This window comes from Ischnura elegans, chromosome 5 (genome assembly GCF_921293095.1).
Source record: "Ischnura elegans chromosome 5, ioIscEleg1.1, whole genome shotgun sequence".
Classification (NCBI taxonomy): domain Eukaryota; kingdom Metazoa; phylum Arthropoda; class Insecta; order Odonata; family Coenagrionidae; genus Ischnura; species Ischnura elegans.
The window spans coordinates 84,671,132-84,689,852 of NC_060250.1; the positions used below are offsets into that span (position 1 = coordinate 84,671,132).

Genomic DNA, 18,721 nt, shown 5'->3' on the forward strand with positions numbered 1-18,721 from the left:
CGTTGATTCCTGCCAGCTCATGAAAGATACCAATTACAGCAAATATTCCTCCACACCGATCGTTCTACTTTGGCTAGGCATAGTAACCCAATATTTCCGACCGAATGATTAATCCAGATTTGCAACTTAGTAACTTCTTGCCCACAAGGGCTGGTGATTTCCTCCCCTGGCTTATCGCGGCGGCGCCTCCTTCGGTTTACCATCCCTCTGTCCAATCCACACTCCAGGTGCATGTGCGACAAAGTCGTTTGACTTGGTTCCAGGACTAAAGAGGTCAATCCCCGCGGCTTGCCACAGGGACCCGATTCCATAGCTCTCCCCTAGTATTTCCTGAGATATTTAGTCACTCAAATGAGTTCTTCATAAATATTATAGAATGATATGCTCAGTGGTACTCAGAGGTCAACGATATAAGTCTTTTTGTTGCAATCCCTAGGCTTTTGATTCATGCTGATCTGGGGATATCAACAAGCGCTGGACACTGCTACATATGTGCATTAGCATGTAGCGTAGAACTGGTAGAGTAGAGATAATCAACCCTTGACAAACTACAGTAGAAAAATAAGTACCTACCACAGTATTACGTTGATGTACTAAAGAACATGTCAAAGGAAAGCGACGGATGTCAAATCTACGGCTCAAATACGTTTCCGAGAAATGCACAGTGATAGTTTCACATTACTTCAAGATTCGGCGTCAGTGTCCAGAAATTTGAATACATATTTGGTAAATCAGGAAGTACAGATGAAGTGACACCATTTAATAACTTCATTCATATTCAGATTCGAGATACTAGTACCTAGAGACCTTGGACCGAGATCCTTTGTCTGCCGTCAGTGATGGCAAGGCTAAAACCGATACTTAGTACCAAAATACCCAAATCAACCCATCCAATGACATATATGGTTTTAACTATAGCCTAGTCCCCAGAATATTATTACCCCTCACACAAAATCTGAGAACGGAACGACCTGACACCGAATTGCCGATTTCAAAATTTGAAATTTATCAATGTAGTCCAACCCCCAAAGAAAAAAAAACAATTGGGATTTCCATAAAAAAGGGAGACCCTGAGGAGGACAATGTGTATCTCATACGCTAGGTCTTTAAATAAAGCAATCTCCCCACATATGGGTTATCGTAGTGTTGGGTAGTGCTACTGGTTGTCGGTAGAGTTGCACAAAACTTCGGACTAGCCCATTTCATCCGATAAGCAACGAAACGGTGTACTGATTTGCGTCACTACTTGAGTATATTTTGAATAAATAAGGAAGAAGACGGAAATTAACGACAAAAATGTTTTCAACATGAGTGGTCCTCGGTGCAAATTATCTCATTCCCGGTTCTAGCGTTTCACGGGGAGTTGGATTAAATCGGGCGGATGGCATTATTTGGAAACGCCACGAATCATGAGTTGGATTTTTAGTCGTGAAACCAATATATAGGCATTTCGGGACTGAGATCCTCAGTGCGCCTCAAAGAGCTAGATAAAGTCGACTTCGGGTTTCATCCGATTCTCTCTCCCCCACTCTGACAATATAGACCCAAGGTATCGCGTGCTCCGGCAAAATAACAATAATGACCAAACAGTACCTAAGACTTGCCGGTCTAGATTGACTTGCCAAGTTTCCTAACAACTTTGAGCTCGCTCCTCCATCATATCACTGTCTCTGGAAGAAGAATGAATGAGCGAAGAAAGATCGACGAAATACGTTCGAGGCCTGTAAACAATTAATGAGCCTAAACTATACTTTCTGGCCACTAGGCTCCTCCAATACACTGGCAGGTAGCAAGGAAACGCTCAAGGGGATTCCTTGGGTGCTATCTGGGAAGCCTATACTGGTAATTTGTTGTCAATTCACTCGTATAGTAAAACACTTTAATAAATTAAGCTTTTATTTTCTTTTACCTAACAAATAAAGTTAAAATCATCAAATGTTGCTGAAATTAACCTAGTCGTCATGGCTTAGCCTCTGTAGACTTTACTTCCGAAAAAACCACATGATTTTTCGACGAATTTAGACAATAAAATTAGGTTATAGTTCAATATCATCCGCCATTACACTTCTTAACTGCAGACCAGACTGTTCGCCAAGTGGAAAAAATGTCGTGGACAGGGGTAGACGTGGAGTGAATATCTCCCCTAGGCTTCAAAAGCCTGCCTTGATATAGTTTCCCAAAGTTCCGACAACCCGATTTCACTCCCTACACAACCTAACTTTACGCTCATCAATGCTATTAGATGGGGAAATAATAAACTTGAGACGCCGAAGCTCGAATCATTAATTTGATACGTATTCGAAACACGCAAACAAAGTTCCATATTTTTCCATGCAACGGCGCAGAAGTTTCACAACATATCGGCACACGTAGGTATTCAGATATTCTGGCAAATTACCAAGTCAAATTCTTATTCGCACCTGAGCCACCAGCATCTAAGGCACGAGGCAGGGGTCTCCACCACGTGACCAGTCAAGAGCAGGCTAAAATTGAACACACAGGTTTCCCCAACCCTTTCCTCCCCACTGTGGCACAAATGATCTCAGTTATCGCATACCTTCTCCATATAATGACAACTACCAAATGGTAGAGAAAACTGGCAGAAACAGGCACCGTGTTGGCCTAAGTCCACGAGCTCGCTCCATTCGACTACCGACCTCAGAGATGGAAATAGAACTACGAGTAACTGCCCTAGGATAAGTGTGGAAACCCGAGGTAGCCTCAAAAGAGTTTTCACACGGTCTGAGGAGCTGTAAGAGAGAACCTAGCATTCCACGACCCGTGGAGAACTGCTCGCAAGTTGCTCAGTCAACCGCCTTTATATCCAGAAACCTTCGCCCACCCCTTTTCCTTCCCCTACAGGACTTTGGACGAGCTCCTCCCCACCATTCGAAGTCCCCACTCCAAGCGATTTCACAAGCGACATCCGTTCTCTAGACGCCATAATTGCTCCGACGATATGAACGCCCACTTATCGCAACGCGATAGGGAGAGAGGTTAGCGGGAAGGGGAGAGACGGAGAGGGTTACTGCCTTCCTTGATGCTGCATTTATTCGCGTATCCGAAGGCCAATGGTGGCAGCACCGTCTAAGGATGAGTTGTTAAGCCGGAGTCCAAGAATATTACAAAAGAGGAACCTAAAGTCGGCGTCTAATTGTGCATTCCCCCAACGCGCATTTGAATGGATTCAACAAAGTCGCCACTCGCGTCGCTGACGGACAAGGTGATCCGAGTTTCACGTGGAAATAAGGTGTAATTAGAGGTTTTAACTGAAATTTATGTACATAATGATTTGATACATCAAATTCAAAACTTTTCAATGCTATTATTCACGATTACTAACACTTTACTGAAAAATATTGGAAAAAAGTGGATCGCATTGCACTGTGCTGTGGACATTTATGAAAACCGATTAAAATGCGACCGAATTGGCAACAGAAATCAGCCCACAATGGGAGGGAATTGGGCCTCCTCTATGTAGTGCCCTAGACTGAATCATACTATCATTCTTTTCGTCACCCTTAGAGCTCACTCGAGCGATCGCTTTTCGGGACCGGAAAAGTGATCGCTCGAGGCATCAATTTCTACAATCACACAGTCATTTATATCCGTTTCACGATTATTATATCAGCTCACGGTCCTTTATTTAGCCGTACATGTTTGGAGCGCATCCATTAACATAAGGCGTTTCGGGGTGTGGAGGAGGTTGCCGATTCTCACCCAATCTCACGTTGGGGAAAAGGCGCGTCCTGGCAAGAATCACGTAATTATTTTCCCAAAAGAAACAGTGTAAAAATACGGTCTTAGTAATCTTATTTAGGTACTAGTTTCAACTAATCTAAAAAAAATAATAAAACAATCGATAACAAATCCAACGCAATGACGCCTAGATATTTACACCGAAAACATGCATTATGAACAAACTCGCGAGAGATTGGAGGGTCGAGCCAATTCTCACAATATCTCTTTAAGGGTGTACGGGTGGTCCAAAAAATCGCCAAAATCACCACACTAAATTAATGGATACCTATGTCATTCCCACGATTGTAAAATGTTGCACTGCAATCGCTCTATACGGCAATGCGTTCTGATTGGCTGATATGCGGTTTCAGAAACAGTTACGGCGACGAGTCGAATAACGAAAAAAGTGATGGGAATTCTCATCATTAGAGCTATCGGGAAAAATATCGCGCGCGACGATCATTTGCGAATGATCACTAGAGTGAACGCTGGAGTGAGCGCTCCAAAGTGATGAAAAAATGATCGTGCGAAACAAGCTTCACAGGGAGAAAATAGCCATCTCGGAAAATTATAGTGTGAAACGGTCATTTTTTCTACCATCATTGGACCCATCGCTGGAGCTGTCCCTCGGAGGGAATGGAAAAAATGATCTTAATTTATATTATATCCCGCAAGCCGCCTAAAAGGCATGTGGCAGGGGGTGTTAGGACACCAGCCGTTCACACATAAAAATGAAGTGCTATAACGAAGTTAGGACTATCGTTTATTAAAGTCCTTTATGGTTCGGGGGAAAAGCGAATTCCCATATCTATCTGTTCGGCAGAACATCTCTTCATATGAATTACGTGTGGCCGATTGTGTTATTTTATGAAAATTTAGCGAGGGCTTCCACAACTGAAGGATTTGGTCTTGCAAAATACATCGATTTTCGTCCCAATCCTTTGACTGAAGGCAGAAAATAGTTGAATTCCCATGAAGTCAACAATTAAATGCGGTGAGAGTGACATCTCGTCTCGAGGAGTTTAAGTCGCTCACCCAGGTAAATTCAATAGGAAACTTAACGTATTACACTTTCTTAAATAATAATCGAAGGATGCAGGCTTCAATGCTATAATCTCGCTTGTCATTGAAAAAAAAAACTTCAGATTCAATCACCATGAGATGAGAAAAAACGACCACTTCCCAATGCGATACAGGATGCATTTATCTGTCTAATCACTCGCTGAATAAATGTACTTCGGTCTCACAATCGTACGAATAAAAAATATCTTATGGAAACCGCCATTGGATCAAAAGCAGAAAATACAGTTACCTAAATCTGCCAAGTTTAACACAACCAGCTATTAATATTTGAGTCCATGCACCAAGAGAAGAAAGCCTATTGCAACACGAAAAACATTTTGACCGAAAGAAAAAATAACTCACGAGCTCTACATACACGGAAATTTTCAGCACTTCCGGTGAAACAAGTAAAAATGGGAGGTTTGTAGGTAGATTCGTGAATTACTTGAGCGATATCAGCTAAAGTTGCTGAAATTATACCACAAAGCATACAAGACATTACATCTCATAAAAACCCAATCCGCAGTCGGAAAGCTAAAAAAAGAGCGGTATAAATAGGCCACTATCTAATCGATTGGTCATTGACTTATGACCCACTTTTACCTTCACTGCTGCGATGATTCTAATGCCAAATGTCGGCTCTTTAAGTTACGTCGAAGTTGAGGTTCGTATTTTACGTGGATTCTTGCCCTTGACGTCGGGAAGCGAATAGCCACACACAATTTTTTAAGTCTTACGGGAGAGGTTATTTCTATTACAAATATTAAAAAATCAAAATAAATTAAAATTAGCAAATATCAAGAAATGAATTTTTGCGTCTAGAATGGCCAAAATTGAAAATATTAGTCATATTTCGTGAAGAAGAAAATCCGCTGGTGATGGCGCGGGAAGGCACGGGCAGCATGGGCCGTATGGCCTGCGCTTCGACTTCCATTTGACAACACATTGTGACTGCACAATCAGTGAATTCCTACATAACATTGTAGAGTAACCAATGCCCGACAATTTACCAATGAGACTATGGTGAACCACTCTGACTGACTGACTATAACTGACGAGTGACAAGTGATTGCCATCGCGTCTCCACATGCCATAATATAGGAAAGAATGAAACTATGATGTTTTCGACAAAAGGGAAGGGGAAGAGGAAGGCCAGTAGTTCTCGAAAGTGAAAGTAAAGTCCCCTAGGCGTAGTTTGACACGGCTGGTTTATTCTGAGAGGTGTTGTGCACCCCCACATGGCCCTGCTTGTGGTCTGTTATCAATATCATGACGGCTGTATGAGAAGCAGAGCCTTTTGGGGGGCAAGTCGAGAGTGGGGGGAGGTGCGATTAGGACACAATCTACGCAAGAGGAGGATGTGTCGCGAGTTCTCTCCAGAGAGAGTAGACGGCCGGGCCGGGTTTCCCGGCGTCTCGACGAGCTGGACTAATTAGAGGGGACTTGTATTTTACTTTCAATAAATAACCTCACTAGTATCCAGCGGGAATTTTATTCATTTTCCCCGATTCTCAACCACACCCGCGAGTCAGGAGGCAGCCACTCGACTCTTGCGACTCGCGATTGTCATTACGTCCTGGCGAAGGCGTCGGGATGCGACATTAAAACTGGTGTTAGGTGTGTGGGGTTTTTCGAGAATCGTCGTCGTGGCCGCAGTGTGGAGACCTGAGAAGGCCACCGAAGAGCCTCACTGAGAAGCAGAGGACATCAGGGTGGAGACCTGAGAAGGCCACCGAAGAGCCTCACTGAGAAGCAGAGGACATCAGGCGCTGAGAGGGGAGGCTCTACCGACTAGTCGCCGCCACCCCTGAGATTTCGGCATCACCTCATCGCAGCGGTTCGTCTAGAGAGGAAGCTGCGCTGAGAGAGAGTACAAAGGAGAAGTCGGCTTTACTGTAAGTAAGCCACCCTGATTCCTTTCCTCTGCCCTTTGTATCGCCCTTACTAAGTTTGTCTGCTAATTGTCATAATGTCCGTCACAACGATGACTAGCTCAGAAGGCCTTGATAGTCGCGGAACGTTCTGCAGTATTTCGGAAGCCATAAAGATTGTTAATAAGCCATTCGACGGGAACAAGAAAGAACTCCGGGAGTTTTTAGAAAACGTGGACGTTGTGTTCGAGTTAGTAAATCCGATCGATCATGACAAATTATTAAAGTTCGTGAAGGCTCGGATAACGGGGGATGCTCGTTCAAAAATTCTCGTCAGAGATCACGCTCACACGTGGCCCCAGGTGAGAGCTATTTTAGAAGAAAACTATGCTACAAGACGTACCCTAGACTATTACGCATGCGCAATGTTTAACTCCAAGCAAGGTCCGACGGAGAGCATTGCAAGTTGGGGTAATCGCATAGATTCTATGCAAACGGAATTGAGGGAAGCGGCCAGACGAGTATCTCAAGAGGAAGAGATCGCCGGCGCTTTAGCCTTAGTTAACCATCTCGCGAAAGCTTGCTTTGTTCAAGGGCTGGCTAATGAGCGCATACAAACAATTGTGAGGAGTAAGGGAGAAGTTATACTATTGCCTGCTGCGGTAGAAGTCGCCCTAGAAGAGGAGAGTGCCATATTGTCACTGAAAGAAAGAGGGAATATGAAAGGATATTTTAAATGTGAAAATTGCGGCAAGCCTGGGCATTCAGCGCAAAAATGCTACCTTAAAGGGAAGGTAAACATGAAAGAGAAGGAGATAAAAGGGGTAGAAAGTGTGAAATGTTTTAACTGCGGGCGATTAGGCCATTTTTCAAGAGACTGTCGCAGACCAAGAGCCAAATCCTCCGAAAATGGATCGCCACAGCCGCGTCAAATTATGGATGATAACTCGCGGTCGCTGAATGGGAAAGGAGATAAGAGCTTTCGTCTGTCGGAAGTAAGAAAATTGTCGAAAGGGCCGAGTCGCTGTGATGTAGCCGATACGATAACCTTCCAGAGTCGAGAGAGCAAACGAGGCATCTTGCGTCTTCTAATTGATACCGGTGCAGATGTGAGTATTATTAAAATGGAGTCCTTGAAGGGGGAAACCAGGTGTTGGCCGGAGGACTACTTGCTATTAAGAGGCATTACTGATAAGCCCATCAAGACAAAAGGGAAAGCGGCTATATTATTGGAGGCGAAAGGGAAGGAGATGCAACATGGTTTTCATTTGATAGAGGGAGCCGATGTTCGTCTTGAAGTAGATGGAATTCTCGGTAGGGACTTCCTGAATGATCTTGGCGCAGTGATTTATTGTACACAAAAAAGGGTCTACATGAGAGGCCTACTCATGGACTTTGACTCAAAAGAATCCATGGAAGACGTAACTAAGGAGATTAGAAAAATATCTATACCCTCCCGAAGTGAAGTGCGAGTAAAAATTCCTACTGCATCCACGGGGGTGGGAGTGATAAACAAGAAAGATATAAAAGAGGGTGTCTTCTTAGCATCAGCTTTGACGGAGGGGAAGATGGGAGAGTGCATTGGAAGCATTTTGAATATCAGCGATGAGGAACAAGAGGTAGAGATTTCCCCTGTTGAGTTGGAATCTGTGGATACTGATATGAAAGAAATTCAATGCAATGTTCCTGATGAGTTGGAATCTGTGGATACTGATATGAAAGAAATTCAATGCAATGTTGAAAATAATTTGTCAAGGAAAGAAGTTTTACGGAGTTGCTTAAGGCAAGAGCATCTGTGTGATCTAGAAAAGAGAGTGATCACTGAATTGTGCGAAGAATTCGCAGATTTGTTTTATTTGCCTGGAGACAAGTTATCGCACACTAAGACGTTGAGTCACGAGATTCCCACTCCCAATTTAAGAGGAGCCATTAATACTCGACCCTACCGACTCCCTGAATCTCAAAAGGAAGAGGTAAAAAGGCAGATGGAGAAAATGCTAGAAGAGGGGATAATTGTTCCCAGTAAAAGTGCATGGAACTCCCCAATACTCGTTATACCGAAGAAAGCTGACGTTACGGGAGATAAAAAGTGGAGAATAGTGGTGGATTTCAGAAAATTAAATGAAGAATCGGTGGGCGATGCCTATCCATTGCCAAATATTACAGACATTTTGGATCAATTGGGAAAGGCACGATATTTTAGCACATTAGATTTGGCAAGTGGGTTCTACCAAATCCCGTTGGATCGGAAGGACCAATTTAAAACGGCGTTTAGTGCCTTAGGAGCTCACTATGAGTTTCAAAGAGTGCCGATGGGTCTTAAAGGAGCTCCTTCTACTTTTCAGCGCCTTATGAATACGGTATTGAGCGGTTTACAAGGGTTACACTGTTATGTTTACCTTGATGATATAGTTGTGCATGGAGATAGCCTAGTTACGCACAATCAGCGCTTGAGAGAAGTGTTCCAAAGGCTAAGGGAACACAACTTGAAATTGCAGCCGGAAAAATGTGAGTTTCTTCGCAAGGAAGTGAACTACTTGGGGCATGTGATTTCAGAGACGGGGGTCAAACCAAATCCCTCGACTGTGGAGAAGGTGAAAAATTTCCCGAGGCCGGATAAAGTAAAAAGGCTGAAGGAATTTCTTGGATTGGCGGGGTATTATCGCCGCTTCATACCGGGGTTTGGACTGATAGCTAAACCTCTACATGATTTATTGAAAAAGGATGCAGAGTATGAATGGAAGGACGAGCAAGAAGATGCTTTTAAAAAACTGAAAAATCTTTTGATTACGGAGCCAGTTCTTCAATACCCAGATTTTTCACGCCCATTCATTCTCACGACCGACGCGAGCAATTACGCGTTGGGGGCGATATTATCTCAAGGCATCATTGGGCAGGATCCGCCCGTGGCTTATGCAAGCCGTACGCTCGGTAAAGCTGAGGTAAATTACTCCGCGACGGAGAAGGAAATGCTAGCCATCGTATGGGGAGTTAAGTACTTCCGTCCTTATCTTTACGGCAAAAGATTCACCGTAGTCACGGATCATAAGCCGCTGACTTGGGTATTCAATGTAAAGGACCCGAGCTCTCGGTTGATGAAATGGAGAATCAAATTGGCGGAATACGATTTCGATGTAGTATACAAGAAGGGATCGGAGAATGCTAATGCTGACGCGTTAAGTAGAATTTACTCTTTGGATGCTGAAGAGAAGACGGATGGTGTTGCCAATCCATGCGAGGAAAGAAAAAGAGAAATATTGAAGCAATATCATGACTCACCTCTTGGGGGACACACAGGAATGAATAAGACGTACAAACGAATCAAGCCGCATCATGCTTGGAAAGGAATGAAAAAGGACATAGAAGAATACATTCAAAGATGCGAGAGTTGCCAAAAAAATAAAATCACTAGGAGGAAAACTAAGATGCCGTTGGAGATAACCACTACGCCTGAATGCGTGTTTGAAAAATGTAGCCTCGACATCGTGGGACCCCTACCCGTTACAGATGACGGAAGTAGGTATTTGCTCACTTTTCAAGACGAGCTGTCAAAGTTTATGGAAGCAATCCCAATAAAAGAACAGGATGCAACCACAGTGGCAAGAGCGTTTGTGGATAATATCATCTTGAAGTACGGTGTTCCTCAAACAATTTTAACTGACCAAGGCACTAATTTTCTAAGTGAAATATTCAGTAATACATGCCGATTACTAGGAATAAAAAAGTTGAAGACCTCAGCGTATCATCCAGAATCGAACGGAGCCCTAGAGCGAAGTCACAGAACTCTGATAGAGTTTTTACGTCATTTCATCTCGGATGACCAGACAAATTGGACAGAGTGGGTGAAGTACGCCATTTTTGTGTATAACACTACACCGCATTGCGCAACGGGATTCTCTCCGCATGAGTTGATGTTCGGGAGAAAGGCTAACCTCCCAGGAATATTGCAAAAGGACCCCTCAGTTCCCTCGTACACGTATGACGACTACGTGAAGGAATTGCGGGATAGGATGCAAAGTAGTCACATGAGGGCCCGAGAAGTCTTACTAAAAGCAAAACAAAGAAGTAAGGAAATTTACGACAGGACTACTCACTTGGAGATATTTAAAGTGGGCGATAGGGTCCTGTTGCATGACGAAGCCGTTAGAAGGGGGCGTTCAAAGAAATTATCTTCTCAGTGGATCGGTCCGTATGTTGTCACAGGGGTGGACGGAGTGAATGTTACGATAAGGAGGAGAAGGGGGTCGGAGGTGAAAGTCCATGCCAACCGGCTAAAGATATTCTTCTAATCTTCCGCAGGATCCTAAAAATGGAGATGGGAGCCTGCATCTTCCTCTGTTTGAGTCTCGCGACCATCGGAAAGGGGGAAGACCACAGAATAGAAGAGTACAAACAATCACCTGGGCTGTATTACGATTCACAAGGAGAGGCGGAAATGTATAGTAGTGAATGGAAATTAGTCACTCAACTGGAAGGAAACTTGGCCGTAGTAAATACTTATGCTTCGTTAACTGAAGACTTCTGCAGGAAATATCAGAATGCTTCGTAGATTCATCTGACTGGGTGCCGAACTACGTTTCATGGACTGAGAAATGATTTGAATAGAATTTATAAACTAAAGGACATAATGGAGCAGTTAACTTCCCGTTCGAGATCTCCTGATAGGCGAAGAAGAGGCCTTTTTAATTTTATAGGGGAAGTAAGTAAAGTTCTTTTTGGGACCCTGGATGACGCAGATGCATTGTACTATACAGGGCAAATAGGTAACCTGGAAGCTGAAAATAAGGACCTTCTAACTATTGTGAAGAAACAAGTAACTCTCATGAAATCCACTATTTCAGCTGTCAATCAGTCATTAATAGACGTCGAGGGAAATGAGAAAATACTTTCTGAAGGATTGAGAAGGTTAGAAAATTATATTGATAAAACAACGGGAGAGCTGATTGATCATACAAAGTATATTATTTTGGTCTTATCAGGGAACGAACATGTCCAACAGTTAAGTCAAGCCATCGGAGAACTCTCCTATCAGTATAATGCTGTGATAGACTCACTAATAAACGCGCAAAAGGGAGTGCTGCAGCCACAAATTATTAGCCCAGAAGAAATAATGACTATGTTTGACAAGCACAAGGCAGACATTCCTAAAGACCTAACCCTACCTTTCTCTCAAGGCGTGGCTTACCGAAGTAAACTTCTCAAAATGCTAGAGCTGGATGTATTTCTATCTAATCACGTATTGGGATATGTTATTTCAATTCCTTTGAGTAACTTAGTAAGATTTAATGTGTACCATGTAATACCATTACCTATTAAGATTAACGGCACGTCAATGAAGTTTATTTTTATCCAGCCGGAGAGAGAGTATCTGCTGCTAGATAAAAGTGGGAGATATGTAACAAAACTTTCCAGAGAAGATTTTGCTGATTGTAAATTGGTGAGTGCAAATGCACGATTGTGTAAGCAAACATGCCCACTAAGACTTGTGCACGTGCTTGATGATTGTGAAACTCAGTTGCTTCTATCAGCTTCCTCAATACCATTAAATTGTGATCGAAGAATTGTGTCGTTAGAAAAAACATTCTGGACTCGTTTAGGATCGAGGGAGTGGTTATTTGTTTCTCCAGGACCTGAAAAGGTCACCGTGCTATGTAAGAGTGATGACCCTTACGACGTTACCATAAGTGGCACAGGAAAATTAATGTTTAATGACTATTGCAAAGGTTATAGCACTGGTGCTATTCTCCAGGGTGATATAAACCTTAAATATAATAATTCCAAGAATGATGTAATACCTCCTCTTTCATTGACCTTTGATTGCTGTTTATCAGAGGAGGATTTAGTATCTTTTGCGAGATTAAAATTAAACATGCCGTTTTCGCCTTTGATTCGGCATTTGGATGACTTAAAATATGCTAGTGTAAAGGTCTCGGAGGTGGAGCAATTAATTGAAAAAGAGAGTTGGGACCAAGCTCACATCTATGAGCACAAGAAAATTTCTACATTTACTTATGTATCTTTGATTCTCATATTACTTGTAATGATTTATTGTTGTTGTTGTAAATGTTGTTTCAAAAGGTTGATCCCGTATTCAGATGACAGGGGACGCCGTGAATGTAAAGATTTATGTATAATCTTTAAGCCAAAAATTGTTAGTAAGGTGCATACATCTACAGAACAAATGCATCAAAGTCCACCATCTGATACGGTAAATCTACCGCTGGTACCCCTTCCGGGTTCAAGCCAGCAATTAGTATCGAGAACGGGTGGTAGCAATACGCCACAATCGGGAAAACGTTAGTGCTTTAACTGTGTGTATTTTTTTTTCACTATTGTATCAGTGACTCCAGCATTCATGTTTTTTTTGTGTGTAACATGTATGTATATCTGCTTGGCATGTGTGCAGTTTGTCGAGAGAATCGTGTGGAAGATTCTCTCTGGTAAGGGGGGGAGGTGTTGTGCACCCCCACATGGCCCTGCTTGTGGTCTGTTATCAATATCATGACGGCTGTATGAGAAGCAGAGCCTTTTGGCCTTTTGGGGGGCAAGTCGAGAGTGGGGGGAGGTGCGATTAGGACACAATCTACGCAAGAGGAGGATGTGTCGCGAGTTCTCTCCAGAGAGAGTAGACGGCCGGGCCGGGTTTCCCGGCGTCTCGACGAGCTGGACTAATTAGAGGGGACTTGTATTTTACTTTCAATAAATAACCTCACTAGTATCCAGCGGGAATTTTATTCATTTTCCCCGATTCTCAACCACACCCGCGAGTCAGGAGGCAGCCACTCGACTCTTGCGACTCGCGATTGTCATTACGTCCTGGCGAAGGCGTCGGGATGCGACAGAGGTCACACATCAACACATTTATGCATATTTTGGGAAATTGAATTCTTTCCTTTTCGGTCTGCACTCATCGGGTATTCCTTTATTTTCGCAATTCCATCAGTTAACCACACTTAGCAGGGAAATCTCATATGCCCAAAGGATTCCAAAAAAATTAACGACCACCCGATTAGGAGAGACGTCCAACCCTATCGGGACGCTATTTCGCTTGGACGGGTCAAAATCTAATTAATCAGTTACGTTCAAAATAATTTAACATTAATTGAGATAACGAGATAAGCTGTTCTTTAATGTAACATTTTCAATGATTTCTCATACGTCACTTACTCTTAAGCTTGATTCATACGATCATTTTTTCCATCCCTCAGAATGATAGCTCCATCGATACGTTTTCAGGGACCAAAGGAGTGATCGCTCGACCCCATCACTTTCTGAATCATACGGTCATTCCCACCGTCTCTCTAACCGTGTATGTAAGTGTGACGTTAAAACCGCTGTTAGCGGCCGTTCGCTCTGAAAGGCGAAAGAACGGTGCCGGCAATAGTGCCAGCGGCAGGAAAAGGGACGTTCCGAGTGATGGAAAAAGGAATGGAATTTCAATCCCTTGAGCCATCGCGGAAAATGATGGTGTGAAACGGTCATTTTTCTCTACCATCAATGGACCGATCGCTGGAGCTATCCCTCGAAAGGAATGGGGGAAAAATTATCACGAGATTCAAGCTTTAGACTCGCTCTTCGTTACGATGCTCAAAATATCAATGCTCAAACGTGCCTTTTTCATCCAACTAGTGTAGGGGGGCGTGGTAACCAAGTTAGCAGAGAGCCCGAAGGATGATCGAAGGGTCTCCGTTTCAAATCTCGGGTGAATCCTTAGTACATTCTCGAAGGGAGAGGTGGCCTAGTGAAAGGAAGTGGTTGCCCCATCTAAAATCTGTGATATCACACACCACTGGTCAGGTCTGGGGTGAGCTCTACCCTCGCCTACCCAAACTAACGTCCAGAATGATTCACTGAATGATATGTTACGAAATGGTGATGATGGTTGGAGTCAATAAATACATACTATAGTAATAATTCCATTAAGTATCACTTTAAGGGACTTTCTCAAACATCAAAACCATAAAAAAACAATCTCCGTTATGTGAATTTAAATCGGCTCCATAGGCTAGGTCAAACATTTAGCAAAGAGGGGACCAAATTCCGTCGAGTAATAAGCTTCATGTTTGCTGCCACTTCGGTCACTTTTGAATCGGTTTTCAAACAAATTTGCGGCGCGTTGATGATTGCAGAGCGATCCATTAATGTTTGCAATACCGTATTTGCACTCAAGAGGAATTTAACTGCTAATAATTCGAAAGAATATATCATCTCAAATATAAAGACGCTTAACAGCCCAAGTTTAAGTTTACTTTCCCGTGAAATTCGGATCGCTCTTCCGTCAGAGTGGCGACTTATATGTGACATCTTTCAATGCGAGGTAGGTGAAAAACAAATGGCCGATTGGAGAATCCTCCATTGTAATAATCGCGGTAAGAACTGAAGAGAACATCTACATAATACCCTTCGAGCCACCTTCAGGGTGTTTGGCAGGGGGTGATCAATCGAGTTTGGTTTAGGTGAGGGTAGAGCTCACCCCAGACCAACAGTAATGGCTTTGCAAAGGAAAATGTGATATAATGTGGGTGGAGAAGAGAGACGATCGTAAACTTCGTATACATCCGTTTCCCATTAAATAGGAAACGAGCGTTGAATTTTAATCAACTAAGCATCAATTCAACCGGCTTCAGGATATACGGAGGGCAGAAGACTCCCGCGATCCTTTCATGATAACAATACCTCCCCTTGGGGGGAATGACCACACGGCGACAAACATTTATTTGACCCCCAGACATATGGAAAGAAGCCATCAAAATGCTTGAGGAAGAGTCGCTCGACGAGGGAGGAAACTTAAGCAGGGGAAAACAAACTTCTTCCAACCTTCCATAGATCAACGTGGAACGGAAGCGCTCCGCTAAAATAGTCATGAATTGTCGACCCTAAAATACTGTTCGCCGAATTGCACACACAATTTTTTAACGAAAATTTATCTACAGAATATGTATAAAAAATAATTCTTCTCATTCCATGTATTAAAAAATGTTTGCTTATAAATCATCCCACGCGTATACGGGAAGAATAAGAACCATTGACGTGGATCCGAGCAAAAATGGTTGTGCAAAGAAAAAGTTATTTAAGCATTTACTGCTGTAGGTATCCGTTTTCCTATTAATATTCTGCCCAAATATTTGAATAGCCTCTACCTGCTCAAGTTTAATCCACCTTCTTTTATGTAGTCTCACTTCACTAGCTCGCGATGCTTTTCATAATCGCATATTCTTCTGGTGATTAATCCTCATGCCATTCTCCTCCCAACGCTTTTCTAACGCATCCACAAGAGCCTGAAGCCCTCTCGCTGACAGGCTACCCAACGCCTGATCATCCGCCAACCTCACCGATTAAAAAAAAAAAACATTCTCCCCACTTTTACTCCAGCTTCCCACTCACTCCACTCTTGCACCATATCCTCAGCGTTCACGTAAATCAAAGGCGATACTGGACGTCCTTGCCTCAGCCCTCGTCCAATGCTTGCCCATTCAGATTCTCCATTAGCTATCATCAGTTGCAGAATCTTGGCCATATACAGATTACGAACAAGTCGCCCATCCCTCCAATCTACGCCTATTATCACGAGAATATCCAATAACTTTACCCAGTACACTCAATCGATGTTTTTTTCAAAATACACGAAGTAGGCATACGCCTCCTGGTTATATTTTAGGTTTCCCTCCACTGGGACCGCCATTGTAACTTGAGTTGAATTTTCTTTTCTAAAACCAAACTGATCTTCGATCAAATACTTGTTTTCCCTCGCCTCCATTCGACGGTTTAATATCCTTAGAACCACTTTCCCCGTATGCGATATTAGTCTGATGGTCCTATAATCTACGCATTCTACAGCTTTCTACTTTTTTTGGTAGCGGCATTAGAACCGTTTTCACGAAACTCCCCGGCCAATATCCCTCCGCATATATCAAGCGTCTTAGTTCCAAAATCCCTCTCTAACCATTTATAAATTAGTCAAGAGGCTCATTGAAAATATATTCGTTGATAAATCTAGAAAGTTGGGAACTCTTTGTGAGACCGGAACGTCGTTAATTTAAGAGCGTGTTCACCGGAATGGGTATTTTCAAAGGAATGTAGATAAAATGACGAGATTCGGTATTTCATTTGACTCATCCCGTCACGAGCAAATTGCATTATCAAGGGCAAAGCAACAACCAATTTATACGAGCTGGTTTAATTGGTCATGCTCGCCGAACCTCACATATGGAATATACCGTATACATCCGGCTGACCTTCTCCTATGGACTAAAAATATTGCTGCCAGTCTTATTTCTTATATATAACATAAGTTTTCGGAAGTTCTACGGCAATTATATCCTTCCATAAAGAAAATAAGTTCGCGACTGCGCGGGCTAATACTTTTTTTGCATAAGCAGTTTAAAAAAGGCTCGCCAACATAAACGACATATACCGAGGGGGAAAAAACAAAATTTAGACAGAAAAAATGTCGATAATATATAACTTGGATTTTAAGCTAACATTTTTGGCACCACTAAGTTGACTGTGGCGCTATATAAATCTTACTAACGTGATTCACTTTATATGGGGCATTTATTTGCAAAAAAAAAACTAAAAAGTAGTACGGTATTGCCCACTACTTTTAATTGTTCAACGACTGTTCGAGTATAAATAATATTCAATATTTATAGGTTCGAAGATTTTCGCGGCGTTGATTAGATGATCTCTCCATTCTATTCGGGTTTTCACCGCGTCCGTTGTGTTTTAGTGACAAAAGTTTCGCTGACTGCAATGTGCTTCAGCTTCCTCTGCCAAAACTAGTACTGCCATATGATCCTTTGTAAAAAAGCGAATTTTCAAAGGCAATTACCATAAAATATGGCAGCAGGGAAAGTTCATTTTTGCAGGCATCAGGCGATGAGGCACAGTAGGAATATTATATTGCAATTTTCAAGAAAATAACATGCGGCATAGCCCTGAAGAAGTCAGGTTCGTCAAAAACTGCGGGCATACACTCAGCGTTGCCCAGATGTTAAGCGAATAATGCCCCGCTAACACTACTAAAATTCTCAACCAGCGTGCGTTCACACACACCAAGGTTAGACACTGGCGACATCTGTTGAATGGCAAACTAAGTCCGAGTGAAATATTAATTGATAAGAGCGAATAACCTGTAGGGAGGAAATAGCGGATGTGCAAGAAAAAGTTCTTGTGTTAATTGCAATGATTTTCGTTTTTCAACGCATACGCTTAGCTGGTATAAGCTGCTTAGAATGACATAATTGCATTCCAGCGTCGTCGAGCATTGTTCCTCGCACTATTATTGCCACGTAGAAGTTAATTCAGTTGTATTTGTCCAAATAATCATTTCATCGATAGCGCAGTTTGCATTTTTCTACTTTTCCATTGAATCCGAATTAAAGTGACTAATGGTAATAATTTGGTTGGTATCAATAACATATACTACTACTTTCTCTTGATTCGGATGTGCTGACATATCATTGATGTAGGTGACGGAAAGAGGACCTAACCTTAAGCCTTAATCCTCAATTGAGGCACCCTTGTGGTGACTTGGGATTGAGATACTCTTGTCTTTGCATTGCAGTCCTAGTAATTATTGTTTTCTGATTTCGACAAGTACATGATCCAATCTGATGCAATACCATAAATTAAAACTTTATTTTACTTCAGTTCAATTAAATGGTAGATGTGTGACTTGAATATTGTAGAAATTAACCTTAGGAAATAAGAGAGAACGTGGTAATTTTTTGTACTATTTAATATCACCCTACGTTTCTAACTTAATTTGACTAGCAGTTAGGCTGATATTTTTAATCGGTTTGGGAGGATAATTTTTTTCAAGGATGAATATAAGAACTCTTTTTTAAGCTGGGACAAAGAAATCTTACCAATACGTTTAAATAATTGTGACCATCGGATTTACACTACGGTAGTTTCTCGCACTTTAAATCATTTCTACCATAATATTTATAGGCATAATTGAATAAATCCGTAAATTTATACAATGCGATCAAATGGCTAATTCACTACAAACTATAGTACATATCGTATATCTTTAATCAAGT

The 18,721-nt window shown here is 42.3% G+C and overlaps 1 protein-coding gene and 1 long non-coding RNA gene across 2 annotated transcripts in view; one reads left to right on the forward strand and one right to left on the reverse strand.

The window, feature by feature from the left end:
• LOC124159150 overlaps positions 1-18,721 on the reverse strand; it is a 229,009-nt gene that overhangs the window by 161,020 nt on the left and 49,268 nt on the right. The window lies entirely within an intron of this gene.
• Positions 6,615-11,045, forward strand: LOC124159152. The gene is made up of 2 exons (XR_006864911.1): positions 6,615-6,698; positions 10,974-11,045. It is a non-coding gene; the product is annotated as an uncharacterized LOC124159152 (long non-coding RNA).